The sequence below is a fragment of the Canis lupus genome, chromosome 21 (assembly GCF_011100685.1).
Source record: "Canis lupus familiaris isolate Mischka breed German Shepherd chromosome 21, alternate assembly UU_Cfam_GSD_1.0, whole genome shotgun sequence".
Taxonomy (NCBI): domain Eukaryota; kingdom Metazoa; phylum Chordata; class Mammalia; order Carnivora; family Canidae; genus Canis; species Canis lupus.
In genome coordinates this window covers 2006280-2034140 of record NC_049242.1, presented here as the reverse complement: position 1 = coordinate 2034140, position 27861 = coordinate 2006280, and the positions used below count along the sequence as shown (strand labels likewise).

The 27861-nt window shown below is 33.5% G+C and overlaps 1 protein-coding gene across 2 annotated transcripts in view; it reads left to right on the top strand.

The window, feature by feature from the left end:
* The window catches only part of CNTN5 (contactin 5), a 1277333-nt gene that overhangs the window by 455758 nt on the left and 793714 nt on the right, over positions 1 to 27861 (top strand). Inside the window, exon 3 of one of the 2 annotated variants that reach the window (XM_038568215.1) lies at positions 11516 to 11586. The exons of the other annotated variant lie outside the window; for it this stretch is intronic. The gene's annotated coding sequence lies outside the window, so the exon portion shown is untranslated. The remainder of the gene's footprint in view (positions 1 to 11515; positions 11587 to 27861) is intronic. 2 annotated transcript variants of the gene reach the window in all.

Genomic DNA, 27861 nt, shown 5'->3' with positions numbered 1-27861 from the left:
TTGTAATCATTACGTATTTTACCTTCTTCAAATATGTTTTTGTAACTTTCTTGTATGCTATTTCTACACTTTCTCCAGAATACCTGATTGCTTTCCTTTTTTAAATGCAAAAAAATATAGCTTGTTTTAAGTATATCACCAATATTTTTAGTGTATCCTCATACTGACTGTTAAAAATAGCACTTGGGGCACCTGGGTGGCTCAGTTGGGTAAGCAGATGCCTTCTGCTCAGGCCATGATCCCGGGATCCTGGGATCCAGCCTTGCATCTGTGGGGAGCCTGCTTCTCCCTCCCCCTCCGTTGCTCCCTCCACTTGTGTTCTCTGGTTCTCTTTGTCAAATAAATAAAATATATTTTTTAAGTAAATTTTCTCACAATAATCAGTATCTCTACTTTCCAAATAGCTGGGGCAGTGGAAGACAGAAGTAATTTATTGGATTGGTTGGAAATGAGAGAAGAAACTGGGTTTCAGGTCTCAGTAAGGATTATGATTTTCCATAGTTTGCATGTTCAGATTTTTGTGGAACTCATCTATCAGAGTCTAATATCCCATTTCTGTTCAATAGAGCTTCATTAGGTGAATGTATCTGAGATGACTGAAATTAAATGAGGATTTATACATATCAGCTTGCTCTGTAGTATAGATCTGATAACTATATTTGACCTCAGGATCACTGTATTTAACTCTAAAATCATGAAGGCGTTTACCATGAGCTGCTAAAATGAACAGTTTTCAAGTTTTAGTGGATTAATCAAATGAAAAGTTATTTCTTAATTTTTGCTCCTAATTTGACTATCTGATGCTAATGAGGAATCTTTCCTGAGAACCTTTCATCTAGTAGTCATTCTGGACTCCATCATCTTTCTACTGTGCGCCTTTGGCATCTGAAATCCTTTACTTGTGGTCATAAAGAAGAGATTAGTTTCCTAGCCAAAGTTCTTAAGGAAATTTTAGGGACCTGGGCAAAATAGGGTATACTCTACTCTCTACATTCTACTGTTCAGAACTAGTCATAGGGTATCAATTTAATTACATAAAATTGTGGAAAATATAGTCCCTCTGTGTGCACAAAACTAAGAAACAAGATTGGTGAGAAACTCTACAGTATGTTACCAAAACTCCACACCTCCTGATTATTGCTAAATGCTGTGCTGGAAAGATTTTTTTTTCCTCTGGATGATCAGTAATGTAATGAGCAAAATAGATGTGTGGGAATTAGTTGACAGATATTGAAAAAATGGGAAAATGAGCATTTTTCTGAAGACTCAAAGTCTAAAATGCTTTATTATAGAAATTAATTTAAAATGTTAGAACATCATTTGCAAATCTCAAAAGAATACCATGTGATATAGCTTTTATGATATAAGAGCGGAAAGTCATAAAGCAAATCTCAACAGAATACCTGTGATATAGCCTTTATGATATAAGAGCAGAAAGTCATAAAAGCCTACTGTATGACTTGACAAGGATAAAAAATATTTTATTTGCTCTTTTGTCTAAATATATTTTATTATCCTTTTTCTTTTTTTAATGTATTGGTACAACCAACTACTTTCTTTTTGTTTGGATTTCTCTGAATTTAGAGATATTCTTGTTGGAGCACATGGGTGCCAATCAAATAGCTATTCATTGTATGCTAGTTGCTAAACTACAGGAAACTCAGCCAAGAAATAGGTTAAATGTTGCTTAGGTGAGTTTTCATTACTCGAGAGACTCATGTAACTGAATAAAAACCAACTCTCCAATGTAATAGAACATTGTTTATTCTGGTGTGTAAGCATGTAAACATGACAAAATGAAGCTGTTAAAACAATGAAATAGTATCCCTCTAACGATTTTGAGAACAATCTAATATCTTAGAGCATCAGACTTACTCTTAAGAGTATCTGATTTTGTCATATATATCTTTTGACTTTTCCTCCTCTCTCGTGGTTTCTGCTTTAGGGAACCACAATGTTCCTTTATTTACTAATAGTGACACCTATGACTAATGAAAATTTATCATCTGAGATAGTTTGCTCCCACTTGAATTTCCTACAATATTGTAGAACCTATACGTACTTTATGACATGTATTATTCTAACAGGAAGATTCGACTAAGGTAATATTTTCATGAATTATGCCGCAAGACATCCATTCTGTAACATGGAGTCTGCCAAGAGATAATACCACCACAGAAGGGATTCAGGAAAATTCTGGTGTTGTCATATTTCTATTGCAGACCCTTTACCTGAAGGAACATGGTAGTACAAGGGATCAAAGAGCAAGAGCCAGAGCAAGTGAGAGAGGAAAGAGGGATTAATTTTAAAATTTAAAATTTAAAAATTTAAAATACATTAAAATAAATTATTTATTATTAAAATAAATAAAAAATTTAAAATAATTAAAATTTTAAAATTTAAAATGGAAATTAAAATAAGATAGACATTTTTTTATGGCATGAGGGACTTGAAATAACTGTCCTGCTCTTACATTTCAAAATTTACCCTGCATTTATATCTTTAGTTATATCGGTACATATCCACTCCCAGAGTTCAGACATATTTTTTTCACTTAGATTTCTTACTTAGTAATATAATTGATTGCACAAGAAAAGAATTCCTAAGGCTTTCTTTTAAAAAATGTATTGGGAAATTATATTCAGTATGTTCATAGTTTTTTAAAAATAACAAGTTACCCAATTATGGTAATTATTTTTCAAAACTATTATAAAAATAGTTGCTAAATTTGACAATCATTCACAGATTTTGGTCAACAGAAGAAGCATAGTGTAGATGCCTACTATTTGGGTCTTAAATTATGACATAAATTAACAAAATTAGAAAAATAGCAATAATCTTCATGTTCTGTCTCCCTTTCTGATATTTCCTATCCATTTCTTCTCCCTTCCCTTCTATTCCCTTTCACTATTATTTATATTCCCCAAATGAATGAGACCATATAATGTTTGTCCTTCTCCGATTGACTTATTTCACTCAGCATAATACCCTCCAGTTCCATCCACGTTGAAGCAAATGGTGGGTATTTGTCATTTCTAATGGCAAATATTCCATTGTATACATAAACCAGGGCAAGGGGTGGGGGTGAATGGGTGACGGGCACTGAGAGGGCACTTGACGGTATGAGCACTGGGTGTTATTCTGTATGTTGGCAAATTGAACATCCATAAAAAAATAAATTTATTATTAAAAAAATAAAAATAAAAAAATAAAATGAAAAAAAAGAAAAATAGCAATAATCTATTTAAAGGCAGAATGCTGTTCTGAATATAAAGCCCATACATAATCATTTAGTAGAGAATCCCAGTGCTATTTCTGTTCACTGTTTTTTACATCTTTAACTTTCATTGCTCTCCTCTTACTTGAGAAATATCTTGCAATCCAGAAAAGATCTTTATCTTAGCCTGGGTTCCCCAGAAAGCAGTCTCTGGCAGAGTGTTTAATTGCTATTGTATTTTTGTTTGTTTTTGTTTTTTTTTTTGTTTGTTTGTTTGTTTTTTTGGTAGTGCAATCCCAGGGAACAGAAGTGAGAGACAGGAAAATAAAATAGTTTAGAGATTATTTTGAGCTGGTTACTGCTAAATAGTTTTTTTTAATCCCTTAGGATGCCCCTATAAAATTCAAATATACTGCTTCTCAGTTTATAGAGACCTGACTATGTTGGGGTGAGAAAGGCAGAAGAATTTAACCATGGTTCCCCATCTCCCATTAATAAAAGCATTGCTCCATTGGGTATTAGCCAAAACTACTTTTAAGATATGCATATGTGAAAACCAAGCAGAGTCCCATGGAGTCCGCTTTAGGAAATCCCTTGGGTAGAAAATGCAGGAGTCAAGGAGTTGTACTCTCTGAATGAAGTATGTGAGATCCCACACAGATCAAATCACTATAGTGGCAGCTACAACAAGCTATTTATTAGGCCTGGAAGATCTGAAGTGGTGAATGTGGGAAGAATGATATATTCCAACTCTAGAACCATAGAGATACACTATTGCTCTTCATATCTAGCTTTCATACTATAATATGGAGTCTCCATAATTATGAGGACAATACCCTCATTTCTTTTCTGAACAGAGCAGGGGAGGGCAGAGGTAAAATCCAGTTATTTGTGGTCTACTTCAAGGTGTTATCTTGCCTCAATATCTGAAATACTTAAGGAATAAGAATCTGTGAAGCAAGCTACGGCCCCTGCTGTTTTATCTGCTCTGTCCTGACACCACTATCAGTATTCATTGTCTCTCTATTCTATTGCTTTTCCACATTTCCCTCACTCTTAGCCAGTACTTTGGCTAGTCTTTATGCTTTCCTACTGGAGTGAACCCAGACCTTTATTCTTGAGGGGTCTAAAACTTCAGTAGCCTTGCTTTTGCCAGGCCATGGTTTCTGCCATCCCATATACTGGTTCAGTGGTCCAGACAGAGCATGCAGAGTTGCCCCCAGTGAACTCATTAATAAAGAACATACAATTATCAGTGTATTCTGTATTCATATGCTTGTGATAATAACTACTTTCTTAGAAAATAGGCCCTTTGGTCTAAGGCAATGTCATACAGAATTACATATCAGTAGGTTAAGTACTTTGTAAGCCTTTGGGTGGTGGTTCAGGTAGAGGCACCCTAGGCAGAAAAGGTAAATCTATATTCTGAATAAATACTAAATCTGCTAAAGATGAATATTTGTACCTTCCAGGGTAGAAGTCCTATGTAACCAACATGAGACCTACTCTCTTCAAAGAATTGTGCCATATTGAAGGCCCATTTTTGGTCTCTTTTGTTGGCAAATCTTACATACAGCAGTGACAGTAGCTCTACCATCTTTGTTGAGAGGCTCATTCATTCTTATTGGGCTCAGGTAATCTCTACCACCATGGTCACTTTGTTTTTGGTCACTTCATGCAAAAATAGGGGTAAGGTGACTACATATTTAAGTTGGCTGACGCGTATGAGATAGGTCATATTCATTCATTGTGGAAAGTCTACTCTCTGAATAATTCTCTCTCATAAGCATTATTATAAAAAGCAAAGATCTACCTGTTTTATGATCACACTCATAAGTACATAAATTTTCTCTTCTATATATCTCATTAACCCCCAATCCTCCATTCTTGTATTTTTTAGGTATCTAAATAGATAGAGCATTCTTCATTACTCAGGAATCTATGTTTATACCTACCTCGACAATCTATTTTTTCTGTTTTCTTTTGATACTTAATATAACATATATGCATATATTATAAATCTTTAGAAAATATATGCCTCTAAAGAAAGTGATTAGTGCTATAGAGATGTGACAGAGTCCAATTTTTAAATCTTGCCCAGTCTATTTTTTGTTTATATGTTTAGTCAAATAGTAGATGATATATGAATTAAATAAATATACCTAAGGCAGTTAAATTTGTCTCCTCCTTTTGGAAAACAAAATAATTTAAAGAATGTGATCAAATTTAAAGATAGTTTAACTGGTTCAAAAAAAGAAGTCAAAGCAATGACAATGCTAACAATCAGTAAACTCGAACATTGTATACAGTACTTTCATTGGGGCTCATTTGATATGTTCAACCAACAATCCTAGTAAATGACATCATTCATATTTTATTTTATAGACAAGGTTATTATCAATAGTCCTTCACCTTTTGCCATTATTAATAGTCATGCCAACCAATGTTGTCTAACTCCAAATAAAGGGCCCTTCATTGGCATATATTATCATGCATTTATACATTCAGTTAACAAATATCAATTGAGAAAAGTACTAGACATACCGTAGTAACTCAAAATCTTATTCTAGTGAGATTAAAAATAAAATGATTAATATATAATATATCATCAGTAAAACTAAGCGCTGACAAAAAAATTAAGGCAGGGTAAATGACAAACGAGGGTAATTGGGATATTCAGAGAAGTTCTCTCTGAGGAAATGAAGTCTGAAGAAATGTCTGGCCTATATATGTTTTAACAAATATGGAGATAAAAGATTCACTTTTCTTATATATGACTTAAACCTCTTGTTATTGTAATCATGGATTATAATGCAATATTTAAGTTCCATAAGATTTCAATAGCATTTACTAACTATACTGAAGTTCAAAAACAATGTATATGACAACATTAAATTTTGTACTCATTCTGATATTGCTGGTTATGGATTCCTTATAGGAAATTTATTACAGGTCATTTATTACAGGAAAAAGAAATATTGTAAGACGTTATTTTCCTGAGAATTCAAATCTATAGAGATGACTACACATTAACTTAATTTACATGTAGCACCATTCTGAGGCATTAAAGTCAAAGCTTTAGAGTTCTCCCCTGGAACTGATGAGGCTTACTCTATAAGAGTCGAATCAAATTTAGAAGTAATCAACTCCATGTGGCAAATCAAGTATGAAAGGAAATGCTTCTTAATCTTTAGAGGAATGTGTGTGCTCACTATTTAAGGTTTAACTCCAAAATAATGGAATTGTAGTAACCCTTGCTCTCCCACCAGGCTATATCACACTAATAGAACTTAAAAAGATTTAATCCTAAAATATATCCATTTGTCTATCATTTTTAATGGTAATACTAAATCCCTTGAACTGTATACCTTTTATCTTAATTGGAATAAATAATTGCTTCACAATACGCTAACATTCTTTAGATCTTGACTTTAAAAGATGAAGAAAAGCTTGTTACTTTCTGGTAATAGAATCCAAAAAGCTGATGTAACTTAATAACTTAAAGAAAAGCACTTCTGGGATTCTGGGGAAAAAAAAAAAAAAGGTCTGTGGAAAATTAAAGTTTTATACAAATGTTTCCAATCTGTTATCCTGAGATAGCTTGTGAGAATTAGGTTACCACAGAAGACTATGGTGAAGTCATATACTTTCTTTTATGGCTGAACTAATGCAGACTAACAGAGTTGATGGGCCTGTTTCCACCTCCATCACCAGGTAAAGGTGTTACTTAATTTTCCAGAGTTTTATACTTGTCTTTTCTTCTCCCATGACATTCATCTCAACCTTAGAGAATATGAAGTGTAAATAAAAGCCTATTTTTAAGAGTGAAAGAATAAATACCTAATAATTTTTTCATACATTTAAAAAAGATGTCAGATACTGCTTGTATTGTATGATTATAATTAATTCTAATTAGTATAAATATAAACACTTTGCAACTTGAAATATTATAGAGATAATAAAATATATAATGATTGATTCATATTCTTATATATTAAAATGATTATACATGTGATATAATATAAAAATCATTTATTGGAATCATGTCTTTGTATGTTCCATATATGTTATAAAAAACCATTTGCCATGTTCTTGCCTCATGACATATGATGTTTTCTGGAATTAGCAAACATTCTGTATGTCTCATTCCCCTAGCAGCACATTAGAGAAAAGAGATAATAGCCAGGACATAAAGACCGTGTTATATTATGCTCTGAAGTTTATGTTTTGTCCTGAAGAAAACGAAGGATTTCAAGCAGTAGAGCTACTCAATTAATCCTTAGAAACAGCATTCTGACGGTGAAGGATGATTTGGAGAAGGGATAGTATTTTTATTCCGGAAAATGATGAAAAAGATAATGTACCAATGTAGGAAAGAAGTAACACAGGCTTGATCTTTAGTAGTAAGAAGTGTGAAGGGAGAGATGAGAGAGAATAAGAAGATAAAACAGAAAGGATTTGGTTACTGGATTAGGAGAATGAAAAAGGAGAATGAGTTTAGGGGCACCTGGGTGGTCAGTAAGTGGTTAGTGTTAAATAAATAAAGTCTTAGAAGAGGAGGAGGAAGTTGTTTAGTTTTACTGGATTGAGGGATACTGTGGACTAAATCTCCATTTACTGAGATGGAGAATGCATGAGGAGGAAGAATAATGTGAGAGAGAACAAGAATTTTCCTTTAAATATATTAGCTTGAAATGTCTGTAGTATGTTTAAGCATAAATGTTTTGTAAACTATTTGGTATATTAGACTACAAATAGACTGAGATAGAGATTTCATTGCCAGGTATTACTTGTATATGCTTATTAAATCACAACAGAAATGTACACACAACTATTTTTTGAGATAAAAAAAAAGATGACTAAGGCCAAATTCCATGAGGATTAACATTTAAGGAATGTATAATAGACTAGGAATTCATAGAAATGATTTTTAAGAAGTGGTCACAAGTGTATAAAAGGTGGGATTTGGCTTCCAATAAATCAAAGGAGAAGAGTCATTCTTTTCAACTTCTCATTCCTAATAATTATTATTTTACTTTACACATTAAAAGTTCATTATATGTCTTTAAAGAAGAAATCCAGCTTCAACAATCATGTCTTACTCAATGGAGGTTCCCTATGAGGTATACGGGGACAGGGAATGAGTTAGCATTTGCAGAAACATAAAGATAGTTCTACAGATTCAACTAATGGCTGACTAATAAGAGTCAGAGGAATTAAAATGCAAGCATTAAACACATTCTGCATCCTCATGTGCATGAATACAGGATATTCCAGATGAGATATTTGACTGATGGATTTGCAAAACTCTCTATGAAGTTGTTAGAAAAATATCACAGATAACTGAGACTAGATGTATTGAAAATACATCTTGCTTATCAATGGAGTTTATCAATATGGAGTTTAATGCATATTTATCTTGTCTGAACTCAAAACAAGAGCCCTAAATTTAGACCCTGCTAATCACAAGTAAAAGAAGAAAACAGAGAAGAAGCAAAATACAGTGATTAAATATATCAGGTTTGTAGGCTAGAATTCAAAGATAGATTCCAACACTTCCTAATTGATTTTAGGTATTTCACCTTCATGGAGTTCAATTTACTCATGTGTAAATGTGAACATTAGTGGTATCGACCTCACAAACATAAAAATGAAAAAGAAAACAGTTATAAAATACTTTACACAGAGCATGGCACATATAAGCACTCAAAAAAAAGTAAGAATACCAATAATTGGAAACTCACTAGAGAGAAGTATAACAATTTCAGATAGGACGGTATCAACTTGATGTGGTCAAGTAAATTTTATGGAAATTGGTTATCTTTAATGAACCTATACATTTTCTAAAAATAGAATAGAGAAAACTAGGAGGGATTAAAAAATTTTGATAAAAAAATTTTAAAAATGCTTTGTTACATTAATTCATTTAATCAAAATAACTGGAGTTAGAAAACATGGAGGTAAAAAAGAAACTGAGTTAGATATTCAGGGAAGATGGGTCAGAATCCATTTCTGAAAAGATACAAGGGAACACTGTCATGGAAATTCTAGCTGTTAAGAGGAAACATGATTGTAGTTGGATGCAAGGAAAAAAATAGTGAATACCAATAGAAAATTACTCTTTTTCTCCGGGAATGTAGTAGTAGCAAAACTCAGAAAGAGTTTAACCTTAGCACTCAAAGAAAACATAATGACATGAGCCAGTGTGTGAATACAAAACTAGCCAATGAAGAAGGAGAGAACAAATAACCAAAACCTAAAATATCCTAGAAGAGTTAGAATAACATGCATATAACCCAACATGCCATATAACCTTGAGATTGTGAACTTGGAAGTAAATCAACTAAATACTCATTGTTTGAAATTGGAGATTTCTTCACACAGCTGTAAAAAGTGGGATGCACCTGCCTGTTACGTTATAACTATAGTGAAAAGGTGAGGCAAGTTCAGAGTGTGTTCCAAATTGTTTCAAAGGCAATTGAACTCTAGTCATCTGAAAAATTTTCCTAGAGTTGATTTTGACCAAAGATTTCATTTTCTACATTGCTAGCTACTGTGCATTCAGGTTCATCAACCTGGCTATTTTTACCTAATAGGTCCTCAACACAGCCATACTAGATTTAGAATGAAGAAACAGTAGGTCGCGTTTTCCATGCCATTTTGATATTTTTGTTCCTTTTCTCTAGTTCTTCTTAAGACTGTGCCCTCTAAACAGGATCAATTTCTATAATGAGGTATAATACATAAAAAATATGCTGCCTTTGCTTTTCATAACTCTTAGAATATTATTGCAATTCAGGGTAGAGTCAGTCTCCCATTTGTTGTTATAGTTTTAGGCCTCCTGTATCTGTTTATCTCTTGATTACTCCAGCTTTTATAATCTTGGTCAAAACTTTTATAATCTTGAGTCTCAGTTATGGCAGTTGTTTCTTAATTTTCTTTATTCTAATTACCCCTACTCTCAAGTAATTTTTCTTAAACAAGTCTCTTTATGTTCACTTCTATGGCTCTCCTTCTAGCTAGCAACATTATCCACTTTTCAGATTTTCCTTTAGAAAACTTCCCCTCCACAGTAGTCAGATGTGAGATCTGTGTAAGCTTGACTCTTTTTCCAAAGATATAAATGTAGGCTGATTTCTGAAGCTACCTACTGTACTTCATACCCTGTCTCCAATAATGGGCTTAAGAATGAATACCATAATACAGTAGGAAACAATGAAGTTTCAGGAGTTTTTAGGGATTCTGGAGAAAAAAAAAAGTTTCTTTTCTCCTTGCAGGGAGGTGAAAGAAATATGATTTTTCTTACTGTAGACATTATAGTGTATGAGATGAGAAACCATTGCAGCCATATTTTTTTGTTGTTATCAGGGGAACTAATTTTAGGATGAAACTGACATGTTAAAGTGAGTAGAGCCAAGGGTGGAGCTTTGGCTGGTATACCAAACTTCCGATGGTGCCATGGTTAAAGCCAATCCTACTTCTGATCTTTGCAATCATACACGCCAATAAATTCCCTTGTTGGTTTATAGCAGTATTGCCTTCCTTCCCTATCAAAAGCATTTTATCAGATAGAAGATATTTTTGGTCAATAATATGACATCTAAAAATTTCCAATTCTGCTTTGAATTCTGTTTCTACTAAGATAGTAACACTCAATATTCCAAAATTTGAACTTGGACTACTACCTAGTGATTCTTGTCTCTCTTGAATTTAAAAAAAAAATTGTAAACCTACTTAGTATGAATATTGTCATATCAAATCCTTACAGATGTTGACATAAAGATTTTTATTCTAGCAATAAATTAATAATCCCTGATGAAAAAGTTAAGTCAATATCAGTCCTGATATTTATTTGACATATTTTTCATACTTCTTTTTGTTGGCAATGACCTTTTCTCTGTTTTATTGAGATATACTTGATATATAACATTGTATCAGTTTAGGGTACATTGCGTAAAGATTTGATATATGTATATATTGTGGAATGATTACTACCATGTTTATTTAACATCCATCACCTCACAGGGTTACATTTTTTTAAGTGATGAGAACTTTTTAGAGTTACTGCCTTAGAAACTTTCAAATATCCAATGGAGTATGCTTAGCTGTGCTCACCATGCTGTACATTGAGTCCCCAGAATTTATTTACCTTATAACCAGAATTTCGTAACTTCTGATTGCCTGTATCTACCTTCCTCACCTCTAGCAACAACCAATCTACTCTCTATTTCTGTAGTTCAGGGTTTTTTAGATTCTATTTATAAATGAAGTCATGAAGTATTTGTCTTTCTCTTTCAGATTTATTTCACTTAGTATAGTGCTCTCACGGTTCATTCGTTTTGTCACAAATGGGAGAGAGAGAGTAAAAGGTGAGAGCAAATTTTCCTGTTCCATTTACCCATTTATGGATACTTCAGTTGTTTGCATGTCTCAGCTGTTGTAAATAATGTGGTAATGAACACAGGAGTACTTGTATCTCTTCAAGGTATTGATTTTGTTTCCTTATAATATATATGCATAAGTGGAATTGCCGGATCATATGATAGGTCAATTTTTAATTTTTGAGGAATCTCCACACTATTTTCCACAGTGGCTGCATCCATTTACATTCCCACCAACAGTGTACAAGTGTTCCCCTTCCTCCACATCCTCAACAGTACTTTTTATTTCTTGTCTTTTCTATAATAGTCATTCTAACTGGTATGAGATGATACTTCATTGTGGTTATGATTTGTATTTCCTTGATGATTAGTGATGTTGAGTATTTTCTCATGTATATATTGCTTACCTATATGTGTTCTTTGGGAAAATGTTATGTAGGCTCTTTGTCCATTTTTTTAACTTTTTAAGTTTTTATAATAGTTTCAATTAGTTAACATACAGTGTTGTCTTAATTTCAGGTGTACAATATAGCGATTCAACAATTCCATAGATCGCTGGCTGCTCACCACAACAAGCACGTTCCTTAATTCCCATCACCTATTTAACCCATAATCTCACCCCATTCCCCTCTGGCAATAAGCAGTTTTTTAAACTCTAATAGAGTCTGTTTCTTGATTTGCCTCATCTCCTCACCCCCCTCATTCCCCTTTTCTTGGTTGTTATGTTTCTTAAATTCCACCTATGAATGAAATCATATGCTATTTGCTTACTATAACAGACTTATTTTGCTGAGCATTATACCATCTAGCTTCATACATGTCTTTGCAAATGGCAAGATTTCATTCTTTTTATGGATGAATAACATTCTAATACACACACACACACACACACACACACACACACTTCTTTATCCATTCAGCAAACAGTGAACACTTTGGCTGCTTCCACATCTTGACTGCAGTAAACATTGGGGTGCATGTATCTCTTTGAATTACTGTTTTTTATACTTTGGGCAAATACCCAGTAGTGCAATTGCTAGTTCTTGGAATTGTTCTATTTTAAACTTCTGGAAAAAACTCCATACTGTTTTCTAGAGTGGCTGTACCTGTTTGCGTTGCCACATCAGTGCACGAGGGTTCCTTTTTCTTCACATTCTTGTTAACACATGTTGTTTCTTGTGTTATTGATTTTAGCCATTCTGACAGGTGTGAGGTGATATCGCATTGTAATTTTGATTTGCAATTTCCTGATGGTAGCTGATGATAAACAACTTTTCATGAATCTGACCATCTGGACAGATGGACATCTTCTTTAGAGAAAAGTCTATTTGTGTCTTCTGTCTAATTTTTAGCTGGATTATTTGTTTTTGGGTATTGAATTTTATAAACTTCTTTATATATTTTGGACACTAACTTTTTATCAGATATGTCATTTGCAAATATCTTCTCCCATTCCATGGGTTAACTTTTAGTTTTGTTAATTGTTTCCTTTACTGTGCAGAAGCTTTTCATTTTGATGTAGTTACAATAGCTTATTTTTGTTTTGGTTTCCCTTGCCACAGGCAATCTATCTAGAAAAAATTTGCTAGGGCTGAACAGAGAAGTTACTACCTGTGCTTTCTTCTAGTGTTTTTATGGTTTCAATATCACATTTAGGTTTTTAATCCATTTTTAATTTATTTTTGTGTATGGTCTAAGAAAATGGTCCAGTTCCTTTTTTTTTTTTTTTTGCATGTAGTTGTCCAGTTTACTGTCTTTTTCCCATTGGATAGTCTTTCCTGCTTTGTCAAAGATTAATTGGCCATATATTACTGTTTTTTTCTGAGTTTTCTATTTGGTTCTATTGATCTATGTGTTATTTTTGGTACCAGTACCATATTGTCTTGATCACTACACGTTTGTAATACGATTTGAACACTGGGATTGTGATATGTCCAGCTTTGCTTTGGTTTTCAAAGATTGCTTTCACTATTTGAGGTCTTTTGTAGTTCCATACACATTTGTTTTCGGTTCTATGGAAAATGCTATTGGTGTTTCAACAGGAACTGCATTACATGTGTAGATTATTTTGGAAGTACACATATTTTAACAATATTTACTCTTCAAATCCATAACCATGGAATGTCTTTTCATTTCTTTGTGTCATCATTAATTTCTTTCAACTATGTTATAAAACTATAGAGTTTTCAGAGTATAGGTCTTTCACCACATTGGTTAGGTTTATTCCTAGGTATATTATTATATTTGATGCATTTGTTAATAGGGTTGATTCCTTGATTTCTCTTTCTACTGCCTCAATTGGTGTAGATAATTCTACACCAATTTTGTATCTTGCAAATTGAATATATCACTTTGAATATATCATTTCTGGCTTAGAAGGTTTCTGGAGAAAAATCTCCTGCTAATCTTATGGGTTTTCCCTTGTACGTTGCTGTCTTCTTTTGTCTTGCTACTTTTAAATTTTTTCTTATCACTATATTTTGCCAATTTAATTATGACATGTTTCGGCAAGAATTTGCTTTTGTTAATTTTTATGGGAGTTCTTGGTGCCTCCTCTATCTGAATATCTGTTTCCTCCTAGATTAGGGAAATTTTCATCTATTATTTCTTCAAGTGAATTTTCTTCCCCCTTTTCTCTCTTCTTCTTCTGGGACTCGATTATGTAAATGTTATTACATTTGATAGCATCACTAGGTCCCTATGTCTACTCTAGTTTTGCATAATGCCTGTTTCTCTTTTGTTCAGATTGCTTTCCATTACTCTGTCTTCTAGGTCATTAATTCATTTCTTTGCTTCTTCCAGCCTACTGTTCATTCCATCAGATGTGTTTCTCATTTCATTTATTGAGCTCTGCCATCTTATTCCTTATCTGTGTGTAAGGGTCTTATTCATGTATTCCACTCTTTGCTCAAGTCCACTTAGTATATTTATGATCATTACCTTAAATTCTCCATCAGGCATGTTACTTATATCTGTTTCATTTAGATCTCTGGCTGTGGCCTTGTCCTGTTCTTTCATTTGGGATAAATTTCTGTTTTCTCATTGTGTCTAAGTCTCTGTCCCTGTTTTTGCATGTTAAGGAAGTCATCTATGTCTCCTGTTCTTGAGGGTAATGACCTTATGAAAAAGAGGTCCTATACTGCTCTGCCTATAGTGTTCCCTGTTCCCTAGGGCCTGACATTTCTGGGAGTATCTCTTATGTGTGCTACATGTGCTCAACTGTTTGGTCCTGGTCACTTTGTCCTTCAGGATGGTCATCTAAAGAGGGTCTCTTTGCCTTTTGTGGGCAGCATTTGGTCCCCAGTCAGAATGTACACCTTTTATCTAAGTATGCTCTAGTCTATTGGTGAAATGAGACCCGTCACCATTGGTGCCAGAACTGAGGCTCTGCAAAACTCCTGTGTTGGGAGACATGGTGTGGACAAGTTTGGGCTGGTCTTCTGGGGAATGGAGCCTGACATGCTGGGACTGATGCAAGTGTAACTAGAGAGGGAAGTTCCACCTAAGTGTGGGGGGGCGGGCTTTGTATAAGCCAGGTAGGTACATGCTGTGCTGGTTCTCACAGCTTTGGTTTCAGTACTGTATCCAAAATATCATTGCCAACACCAGTGTCAAGGATTTTGTCTCTTTGCTCTCTTCTAAGTAGCAGTAGCATTTCTATATATTACAATAAATTATCTGAAAAGGAATAAATAGAATAATGCCATTTACTAGTATCAAAAACAATAAAATATTTATGAATAAATTTGGGATGTCTAGGTGTCTCAGAGGTTGAGCGTCTGCCTTTGGCTCAGGGTATGATCCTGGTGTCCCGGGATCAAGTCCCACATTGGGCTCCTGCATGGAGCTGTCTTCTCCCTCTGCCCATGTCTTTGCCTCTCTCCCTGTGTCTCTCATGAATAAATGAATAAAGTCTTAAAAAAATTAAGCAGGAAGGCAAAATATCTGTATATAGATACTATAAAATTTTGATGACAAAAATTAAAGAAGACACAAATAAATGGAAAATTATCTGATGATCATGGATTGAAATAATATTATTAAAATAGCCCATAATATCCAACATCATCTGTAGATTAAATGTAATATCTATTAAGATTTTTTTAAAAAAGGCTTTGTGACCTAATGTCCTCACTGAGTTGAAGAATAGTACTCTGAGTGTGTGTGTGTGTGTGTGTGTCAAATTCAGAGGTGAACATGGCAGTACTGGGTAAAAACTTATTAATGTTTCTGAAGGCCAACTTGTCACAAAACAATAAAAAAATTTCTAGGTCAATCGTTACACACACAAAATATTTTTTTCATCTTATATCACAAGCCTGACTGTTTGCTCACATGTAGGAAATTGAAGCATACACACATATGCATTAACTTCCTTAGTACACACATGTATACATACACACAAACGTGTGCACACACAGGCACACAAATGTGGAGAATACATATATTATGCATACATACACACACACATATATACACACACACACACACACACATATATACATATGCATGCACACACATACACACTGTTTTCCTATGGTGTTCATAGATTTGAAAGTAAAAGTTCCCTCTTGAATCTATTATTCAGCTGGATTATAATTGGAGTACTCAGTGACAAGCTTCTCCCCAGCAATTTGTTTTTTGAGTAATGATTGTTCTCCTGTTCCTTCATGAAATGAATGAGGTCCAGGTCAAGTCCATTATGAAGGGTGAAAACATTGAAATTAATGAAAATCATTCAGAATAAGTTTAGATAACCCTAAATTTGTTTAACTAACACTTAATTTAAAAATCCTTGAAATCTTAAATCCTGAATGAGTCCTTTTCCAACTAAGCAAACCTAAAATGTAGATACAGCCTTCCAGGAACCGCTGACACAGCAATACTTTCTCCTGGCATCTAACAAAAACACTGTAGTTGCAAAATAACTGATTTGCATCTTCAACAGCAAGGGGACCCATTCTTAGATCAACAAAAACCTGAATTTTATAAGGCTGGTAAAATGTATTCTTAGTACCAAGAGAATCAGTAATTCAATCACTCATTGAATAATCCATTTGGCAAGTATTTTTAGTGTGTTTTTTCTAGGAGAGTCTTATCATCCTTCTTTTGCAATAGGGTCCAGGTATCTCTGGCTCTTTGACTTTGTATATCTTATTCAAGTTCTCAGAGATAAGATCCTCATCTATAAAGTGGAGACAAATCTCCTCTCCCCTTGTAGTACTACTCTCAGTGTATAACAAGAAAACATGTAATAGGCTTGATGAATAGGCACTTAGTAATTATCCTCCTTTACATCACTCCTCCTTTACATCACTAATCAGTGTAAATGATTGTCCCAATAATTTACTCTTTAGCCAGGGATCGCTGCTTTAGAAGTATCCATATATAACTGATCGCTATTCTGAAGTTGCTTTATTCATATATTTTTTAAAAGATTTACTTATTTATTTGAGACATAGAGAGAGAGACAGAGAGAGAGAGAGAGAGAGAGAGAGGCAGAGACAGAAGCAGGCTCCATGCCGGGAGCCCGACGTAGGACTCGATCCCGGGACTCCAGGATCACGCCCTGGGCCAAGACCCTAGACCATGAGGAAAACCTGAATGTCTTTGGTTTGCCAAAACTGGCTAATTCATTTTTATTAATTGCTACACAAGCATGAGTATTTATTCCCCAAAAATGCAATGATTTACCCAGGTAAAAGGGGGCAATTTTTCTGTTAAGGGTATGCTATGATCCTCAGCCTCCAAAGCTCATTCTTGTCTTACACACCTAACAGCTATTCATCCTCTAAACTTCAGTTCATACATAATCTAATCACATTCAGGAAACTTTCTAAGATTCTGGGAGTTTGAAATAAGACTCTTTCTTGATATCAGTTATAGCACAATGGTTGATTTGTCTTTTGTCTTTGCTAAACTGCAAGCTACTAAAGGACAGAAACTAGACTTTCTATTTTGTTTTCCTCAGCCTCTACTAATACGGTGCCTGACATATAATGGATAATTGATATACTTATATAATTTCTACTTGGTATAATCCATTTTAGTTAATAACTTTAATAAATATGAAATGAATTAAGTTAAATAATAAATATGGTTTGAATTGTAATGCATTTATAACAAAAGGCTTAGTTTAATAGGATGATTTGTATGTTCCTTTTCTATACTTATTCTTAATATTTATGCGTTAATTTCTCTATTGATTGTTTGGCTCACAAGTTTTTCTTCACTCATATTCAAGCTAACGGGTTTGATTATTAATCTGCATCAAACAGGGACTGATCAGGTTTAAAATAATTTTAACATAAGCAAGCAACTAACAGTTTTTAAATATATTTTTGTCATAACCTAATATTTTGATGAAAATTCCTAGCACTTATATGTTTAGAAAAGTGTTTCTTCTCTCATGTGGCTCAAAAGAAATTAAAAGATGATTACATAATTGGGGACCAATTAACAATTCAGAAGCCTGCTTCAATACTTCTACTCTTTTGTATGGAAGTCTATATATTTTTTAAAGATTTTATTATTTATACATGATAGACATAGAGAGAGAGAGAGAGGCAGAGACACAGGCAGAGGGAGATGCAGGCTCCATGCTGGGAGCCAGATGCGGGACTCAATCCCAAGACTCCAGGATCGAGCCCTGGGCCAAAGGCAGGCGCTAAACCGCTGAGCTACCCAAGATCCCCTGGAAGTTATATTTTGAATTGAACTTTGAATTTTAAGCAGGAAATTACTGTGAGATCAAATAAATTGTTGGGAAGGCATTATTCAAGCTCCAAATGAAAGATTCTCTGCTTTCTGATACTTTTCTTTGCTGACTCTATGAATTTAACCACTTATTGCTAGGGGTTTCCTTGACATTGAGATTGGATTATAGTTAGTTGCCTTTGATGCTGCTTTTCTTAATCAACCATGAAATCCTTAAGTGCAGGGAATACAGTTTATTGCTCAAACTTCTAAGAAAGGAAAGATGCAAAGAATGCAGGAAGCAAGGAACGCGGCAACAACAATAACATAGTCTCAATATTTTTGCAACCACTTGATAGATTTTTATCTCAAATCCTGTTTCTCCTTTACTGCCTTCTGATTGGTTCTGTATCTACCAGGATAGCATCCTATCCGTACTTATTTGTATTCCAGGGTTTTTCCTATCTTCACACCCACTTTATCTCCCATTTCCCTAAAGCAGCTCTGTGAACTGTTTGTAAGGAAGCATTTGATTTGATTAATTCACATTAAAGCCTGGATAGCTATTAGTTGTTTTTACATGGTATCCCATTAAAGTTTTAATTTTTAAAAGAAAGACATGCTGATACAAACCAATGAATCTCTATCTTAGTCCATTCAGGCTGCTGTAACAGAATACTATAGACTGGGTAGCTTATAAACAACAGAAACATGTTACTTGCAGTTCTGGAGGCAGAAGTCCAGGATCAAGGTAACAATATGGTCCAGTTCTGATGGGGACCCTCTTTTGGGTTGCAGATTGTCAACTTCTTATTGTATCCTACATGGTACAGAAGGGGCTAGGGAGATCTGTATAAGGACATTTATCCTTATCATGAAGTCTGTTTGCTTTCTTGACCTCCTCCTAAAGGCCACACCTCCTGATACTATATCACCTTAGGGTTCAGGATTTCAATATTGAATTTAGGGAGTATAATGGAACACATATTCAGAGCATACTAATTTCTGTAGAAATTAGCTATGCAATTTTGGGATAAAAGGCTCTGACTGTCTTGCTCTGATTAATATTTTCAGAAGGGAGAAAGACTGTGCTAACTAATTTTAGAAGTTACTATTATGTGGAGAGAATAGAGTTTTGAGAGGTTAAGGAATTTTTTTCAGCGTAACTTGATTAATTTACTTTGGTCATTTAAGCACTAGGCCCAGGCAGTTAGAAAGCTGGCAGAAACTTTGCTATGCTGGATAAATCCAGATTTGGGGAGATTTTATGGGTCTCCTAGCTGCCTGTTTATGTATTCAAGTCTTGAAGTCTGAAAGATAACACGATTATATGCTCCCTTTTTCCCTAAATAATACAGATATAATACATATTTCTCAGTTTGGGTTTTATATATATATATAAATTTATATATATTATAAAACCTTTGCATTTCTTTAAGTCAGTGAAAGTACAGGCCTCATTTCGCTGTGAAGAAACTTTCTCTTCTTCCCACTTAAAATTTTCTGAACCTAATCATCAAGGAGCCTTTTGCCAGGCTCATGGTCATTGGCCCATAAATGAATGACACTCTCAGGCTAAGGGCTAGCTAATCGCTACGTCTGAATGCTGTGTGAGTTTACTGTGTGTTCTTTTTACTTTTCAAAGTCATAACATATCAAGTACAGTGGCTTCTGCTTCCACATTTGAGCTGCTTGACTAAACAGGAGGTAATCCCTCCTCACCTTAGGCTATTGCATAATGCATTCCAGCTTGTTGCTCTGAGTATTTTTGACAGCTTTAACATTTGTTACTGATGGTTGAGCTTGGATTTTTTGATCCATGAATCTGAGTGTCTTGGCTTACTCTCATGCTCATCTTTCCTTGGTCAGCAAAGTAGTCTGGGGGCCTTATTCAGGAGCTGGTGCAAGAATGAACATCCCCCCCAAATAAGTATTTAATGTTTGTGAATGATTGTGTTCAACATTTGAATGCTCTCTTTGGAGGTGGTGGCACAAGATAGTTATTCTTCAATGTTGTAACCATCTTGTCCTCCCTTTAAAATGGGAATGTTATACATATTTTTACCTAAAATCTTCATCTCTTTGAAGTGGGGGCTGGTTCACAGTCCTCTCTTGCATCTACCTTTCCAAATACCACTGCCTATTTATTCTTAGCATTCTCTGCTGCTATTCATTTTACATAGATAAATTGTATTTTTTTAATTTTTAAAAAGATTTATTTATTTTGAGAGAGAGAGAGTGAGAGAGAGCAGGGAGAGAGGCAAAGGGAGTGTGAGAGAATCTCAAGCAGACTCCTCACTAAGCATGAAGCCTGATGAAGGGCTCAATATCATGAAGCCTAATGCAGGGCTCAATCTCATGACCCTGAGATCATGACCTGAGCCAAAATCAAGAGTTGGATATTCAACTGACTGAGCCACCCAAGCACTCTGATACTTTGTATTTTAAATAATAGTTACTGAAATTGTAAGTAAATACATCAAAAATAAAATAGTCTTTGTGTAGGAATATTAAAAGTGTTGTTTTCTCATCTAAACTTCTTTAATAAACCATATTTTATTTGTAAAAATATGAATTTTAATGCAGTGAATAAATAAATGTGATGATATTAAGAATAGTTATAAATTCCATTTTAAAGTTATTATTCGTTCACTTCATAATAGTAATTCTAGGAATCTACAGGAATAAAATAAAGAGAAAATCCAGCAAAATCATTCAATTATTTAGTATGATAAATTTTATTTTTAAAAATGCTCCAAGATGAAACAATTCTTAACATCTGAGAAACCTGAGGAAATATTCTATGGTCATGGAAAATAGTGTTTAGTAAAAATATCTAAGGAGATAAAAATATAATATTTATGTAGAAAAGCAGGTGAAATGATCTAAATTAAAGTTATTCAAATATTTTTATCCCACATTCAGCAGGAAATATATAGTGCATATGACCTTCATATATATATAATCATAAAAATTTTTAAAAATCCCAAAACAATAGGCTATTATATATAATGCATGAAGAATTTAACCTGTGACCTATTAGAGTGATTTCTTAACCAGCAAATGAGTTATGATCTGTAGTTAACCCAATACTGATCTGACCTACATAACTAACATATTATGAGACTGTTCTATAAGGAAATGAGTTATAATATTCATATTTTTATATCTGAGCACTTGGATTTGGTATATTTTAATTTTTACCTTATTCTATTTTGAATTTTAAAAATATTGACAACACTGGTGAACATAATGTAATGCACACTGTTGTTGAATTACTGTTTGTATACCTGAAACTAATGTAACATTTGTGTCAACTATACTTGAACAAAAATTAATAATAAAATAAATATGCCAAAAATATTGACAATACAAAATATTAATTATACAATCATGATTCATTTTTTCCTTACCATATTTTTTCACCAAGTGTAACTATGTTTTACATTTTTGAGTTTCATTTCCTTCAGTTTCTGTCCAGTTTTCTTTCTTTTTTTTAATATTTATTCATGAGAGATACAGAGAGAGAGAGGCAGAGACACAGGCAGAGGGAGAAGCAGGCTCCATGCAGGGAGCCTGATGTGAAACTTGATCCCAGGACTCCAGGATCACACCCTGGACCAAAGGCAGATGTTAAACTGCTGAGCCACCCAGGGATCCCTTTGTCCAGTTTTCAATAGGGCAGGGGTCTACTAATTTCTATAGTGTTTTCTTGGTAATAATTCAAGGTAAGTAATTATTACATAAATGAATGAGTGGATGAAGAGGTATATTAATGACTTGTATAACAATTTAAATGTCCTTTTATGATGTAAATATTTTTTTCTCTAATTTACTTCATTATAGAGAACCATAAACTCTTCTAAAATGGAAGTTAAGATAGTAAAAAAACCTTGACATTTTCATGTTCAAAGTGCACTGTTGCCCAAAATATTTGTTCAGTGTTAAGACAGAGTTATGTTCTGTTGTACTGTATAAAATGCAATATTCTTACCAAAGAATGTGGGTGCTGAAGCCAAGGCAAACTGTAGTGTGGATCTTGGCTACATGACCTTCTATATATGTTACTGGAAAGTTTATTGATTTCAATGAGATTGTGCTTCCTCTGTTGTAGAATGAAAATAAAATTTACCTCATGATCTTTTTGAATAATTAATGGAATCACTATGTACAAAATGCGTAGGATTATGGCTGACATATATGTTAAGTGACTTCTTTTCCTCTTTCCCAACTACTTGGATAGACTTTAAAAACATTTTCTAATTAAAACAAATAAACAGAAAAGCTGACAACCAATTTTAAAATATATACAACCATATATTTTTTAATGTAGGTTTTTTTTTTGTCAACCCATGACTTAGTTTTAGCAATACACAAGGTAAAATTTTAAGTATGAAAACATGAAGTGTAAAAATAAGGTGGCAAAAACACACACATACACACTATGAAAACATGTGGGAGATGTTTATAGTTATATGATGTAGTGTAAAAAGTGTCTTAGAACTAAAAGCAGTAAGTTGAATATAAATCATCATACACTCTTACACTTACAAAAATAATGCTCACATATATCTCAGAAATTTTGGCTAATAAGAATAGACAGTGTTTCCTGAGTTGTCCTATATTCCCTAAATTCCCTAATATTAAAAAAAATCCCTAATATTCCCTAAAATTTGAAAGCAAGATTGTTTTCATTATAGTTTTTGTTTATTATTTTGTTTATTTTCAGAGTTTCATAAGAAACTGAAGCCAGTTTACCAGACTCTATGAAAAATATTCAAAATTTTGTAAATAAATATTAAAGATATAGCATTAATAAAAGAAAAAGTTAAGGTTAATTTAATACAGATTTATATGCATATCTGAAATGAGAATGGGGAATAGTCCCTTGTGTTAACTAATAAAAGTAAAGATCAGTCATTTTAGCAAAAAAAAAAAAAAAAAAAAAATAAGAAGGGCTATTGGGTTCATTTTAAAGCAGAACTGAACAAAATAATTTTTATTCTGATAAAAAATATTTGGTTGAAATTTTTGAAATATCATAAATTAATAAAAATAATATCCCAGAGGTTTTGATTTTCTCTTGAATTATACCTTTTTACACAAATAAATATATAAAAACCCAAAAAACCCACAAATACTTAAATATAAACAAAAAAGTCAAGAAATCAATTTAAAATTTAAAAACATCATTATACATCATTTAATTTGGAGCTAATTTCCTTAATATATTTGCTTACATGTTAATTTTGTGAATTAATGTCTTAATGTAGAGAAAATATTCCCAAAATAATATACAAAATTTAAATAACTTAATTATGAGAGTCAATACTGCCCAGCATGTAAACTCAGAAACACAGGGCATGGGTTCAAGTGCTGTTCCATCTGTTATGAGTCTCAAACCCTATATTCAATTTTGTGTAAAATCTTTTTGCCTCTTTTCAACAAATGGCTTTGGGAAAACTGGACAGCAGCATGCAGAATGACCACTTTCTTATACCATACACACACACACACACACACACACACACAATTCAAAATGGATAAAAGACCTAAATGTGAGATAGGAAACCATAAAGATCCCAGAGGACTTTGGCAGCAGTTTCTTTGACGTCAGCCTTAGCAACTTCTTACTAGACAGGTCACTGGAGGCAAGAAACAAATGCAAAAATGAACTACTGGGACTTCATCAAGATAAAACGTTTCTGAACAGTGAAGGAAACAGTCAACAAAACTAAAAGGCAGCCTACAGAATGGGAGAAGATATTTTGCAAATGTCAGGTCTGAAATCTATAAAGAACTTATCAAACTTAACACCCAATTAACAATCCAGTTAAGACATGGACAGAAGACATGAATAGACATTTGTCCAAAGAAGATATCCAGATGGCCAACAGACACATGAAAAGATGCTCAACATCACTCATCATCAAGGAAATGCAAATCATAACCACAATGAGATATCACCTCACACCTGTCAGAATGGCTAACATTAACAACATAGGAAACAAGTGTTGGTGAAGATGCAGAGAAAGGGAAACCCTCTTAAACTATTGATGGAAATAAAACTGGTACAGTCACTCTGGAAAACTGTATGGCAGTTTCCTCAAAAAGTTTTTTTTTTCTTTTTTTTTTCTTTAAAAAGTCTTTTTTTTCTTTTTTTTATTTATTTATTCATGATAGTCATACAGAGAGAGAGAGAGGCAGAGACACAGGCAGAGGGAGAAGCAGGCTCCTTGCAGGGAGCCCGACGTAGGATTCGATCCCGGGTCTCCAGGATCGCGCCCTGGGCCAAAGGCAGGCGCCAAACCGCTGTGCCACCCAGGGATCCCCTCAAAAAGTTTTTTTGAAGAACTATACCCTATAAGCCAGAAAATGCACTACTAGGTATTTATGCAGATGATACAAAATACAGATTTGAAGGGATATATGTACTGTGATGTTTATAGAAGTATTATCAAGAATAGCCAAACTATGGAGAGAGCCTAAATTAAGCCTAAAATAAGAAGTGATATATATATATAATTTTCATTTTACATTTTATATATATATATAAATAAATAAATATATATATATATATATATATATATATATATATATCACATAGATACAGTGGGATATTACTCAGCCATAAAAAAGAATGAAATCTTGTCATTTGCAGTGATGTGGATGGATCTAGAGAGCATAGTGCTAAGTGAAACAAGTCTGTCACATAAAGACAAATACCATATAATTTCACTCATTTGTTGAATTTAAAAATCAAAACAGATAAACATAAGGGAAGAGAGACAGAGAGAGAGGGTGAAACAAACCATAAGAGACTCTTTTTGTTAAAGAGGGTTTTTGAAGGGAGATGGGTGGGGAATGGGCTAGATGGGTGATGGGGATTTAGGAGGGCACTTGTCATGCATGATGAGCAGTGGGTGATCTATGTAAGTGAAGAATCACTGAATTCTACTCCTGAAACCAAAATTGCACTGTGTGTTAACTAACTAGAATTTAAAGAAAATTTTAAGAAAGAAAATCTCTGCTTCAATAATTCAATATTTTTTAAAATGGAGATTAAAATAACATTTCTTTTGTGAGATTTAAACCAGTCAATATCTATATATTACATCAAAGTTCTCAAGACATTTTAGCTGTTACAATCATTGGAGGAAAATAGAAGATGAGCAATAAGTGCTCACAAAAATATAAATAGGCAATAAGTATGTGAACTCTAGCCAATCATGCTTATAAACCAATAAATGTAACAATAAAATATCCTCTTTGGCGTATTGGACTTAAAAACTTTCTCTGTTGATATAAGTATGGGAGAAAAAAGGGACTCACAGTCTTGGAAAGAGTAAATTGATCTAATTTTTTTAAAGATTTTATTTATTTATTCATGTGGGGGGGGGCAGAGATACAAGCAGAGGGAGAAGCAGGCTCCACGCAGGGAAGCCCGACATGGGACTTGATCCCGGGTCCTCAGGACCATGCCCTGGGCCGAAGACTGCGCCAAACCGCTGAGCCACCTAGGCTGCCCTGATCTAATGTTTTTTGAAGGCAATTTAGAAACAACCATCAAACTAAAAGTGCACATATCTTTTTATATAGAAATTCTAATTCTAAAATTACTAATATTTAAAACATGTCTACTATATTGATAATGGAAACATTAATAGATGTAATATTTTAGTTACAGAATGAGTTGCATATGCCTTAAAGAGTGTATACAGACACTCATGCATAATATGTATATATAGGTACATATATATATGTTTATGTTTATATATGCAATGAAACTTACTGGAAACAAAGAACATTTTAGGTAATGGTTCCTTAGAAAAAGTAAGACTATGGAGGATGGAACCAGTTGTGGTGACAGGAAGGAAGACACTTCATTTTCATTTTACATCTTTTAAAAGGAGACATGAACATGCGTAGTTTTCACAGCAAAACTATTTACATTTAAATAAAAACAAAAACAAAAACAAAACAAAAAAAACATTTCAACGATACATAAAGTATCATCACACTGACTAAGCAGAATAGAAAGTAAATAATTTAACAAAAAGGACATTTAGAAAGATCTGCTTATTTTAAACTTCCTTTTGTTTCAAATCTTATGCTTATACATATTTGCAGAACACATTCTTTTATATTTTTCATTAAAAAAGCAATGAGGAGAGGATAACACTGCTAAATGTGTGTCCATCTCACATAAATTTTATCAAAAATTAGCAGCAGTCAAAATTCTTGAGGTTTAGATAATCTTTGGTAAATATACACAAAATTATAATTCATATTTGTAACCTGAATGGATTTAGTTGAATTACTATTAGAGAAAAACAAAGTTGTGGTCTAGAAATCCCACATAGCTCTAGGATCAGAGAAAAATGTATTTTTGTAGTGTTGGGTAAATACTTGCTCAACTGATCAAGACATTGCCTTTGTTTTTCATCATTGTATCTCTTGCCTATATTTACATTAAGATTTTATTTACAATAGTTTACAATTCATATGTCATAAATTGACTCAGAGAAAGTTGATGCATTTTATAAAGTTCAAACTGGGGACCTTTTTAAAAATAGAAAGCTAGGGATCCCTGGGTGGCGCAGCGGTTTGGCGCCTGCCTTTGGCCCAGGGCGCGATCCTGGAGACCGGGGATCGAATCCCACATCGGGCTCCCGGTGCATGGAGCCTGCTTCTCCCTCTGCCTGTGTCTCTGCCTCTCTCTCTCTCTGTATAACTATAAATTAAAAAAAAAAAAATAGAAAGCTAATAGAAAGCTTAATCTTCACCTTCAGTAATCAGTCTATTAAGATTCTGATTTGCAAATTGGGGATCAGCATTAAGCCATAAATGGCACACATTTTCTATATGTAAATGATGCTGTATTAAAAGATCTTTGGGCAGCGCTGGTGGCTTAGTGTTTTGGCGCCTGCCTTCGGTCAGGGTGTGATCCTGGAGACTCAGGATTGAGTCCCACATTGGGCTCCCTGCATGGAGCCTGCTTCTCCCTCTGCCTGTGTCTCTGCCCCTCTCTCTCTCTCTTTCTGTGTCTCTCATGAATAAATAAATAAAATATTTTAAATTAAAAAAATAAAAAATAAATAAAAGATCTATAAACAAAATATGGAATCTTAAAATTAGCTTGTCATATAGTTAATATTTTTATATTAATTACTATTATCCGTACAAAAAAGGATAATTGCTAACTATGATTTAGAAGATATTTATTTTTAATTACATTTTAGAGAGTCAAAGGCTTAGGTGAACACAGCTGTATATCTTTGTAATGTTTGTTTTTTTAAAGAACGGTAGAAAAGACCATATCAATATATTTTGCTAAACTGAATATTTTCTGGTTAGCTAGATTTTTCTGGAAATTTTCTTATAAAAGAAAATGATTTACATATTACTGATTATGGTATTAACTGAGCAGTTACCGTGCAATATGAGATACCATAAGTGACAGAATGAAAAGAACACCAATTGATGAGAAAATGGTTGATTTAACAATATACAAGTTATTATCCCAAGTTGTCTTTTATTAATAAGTTAAAATGAGATATGTAAACA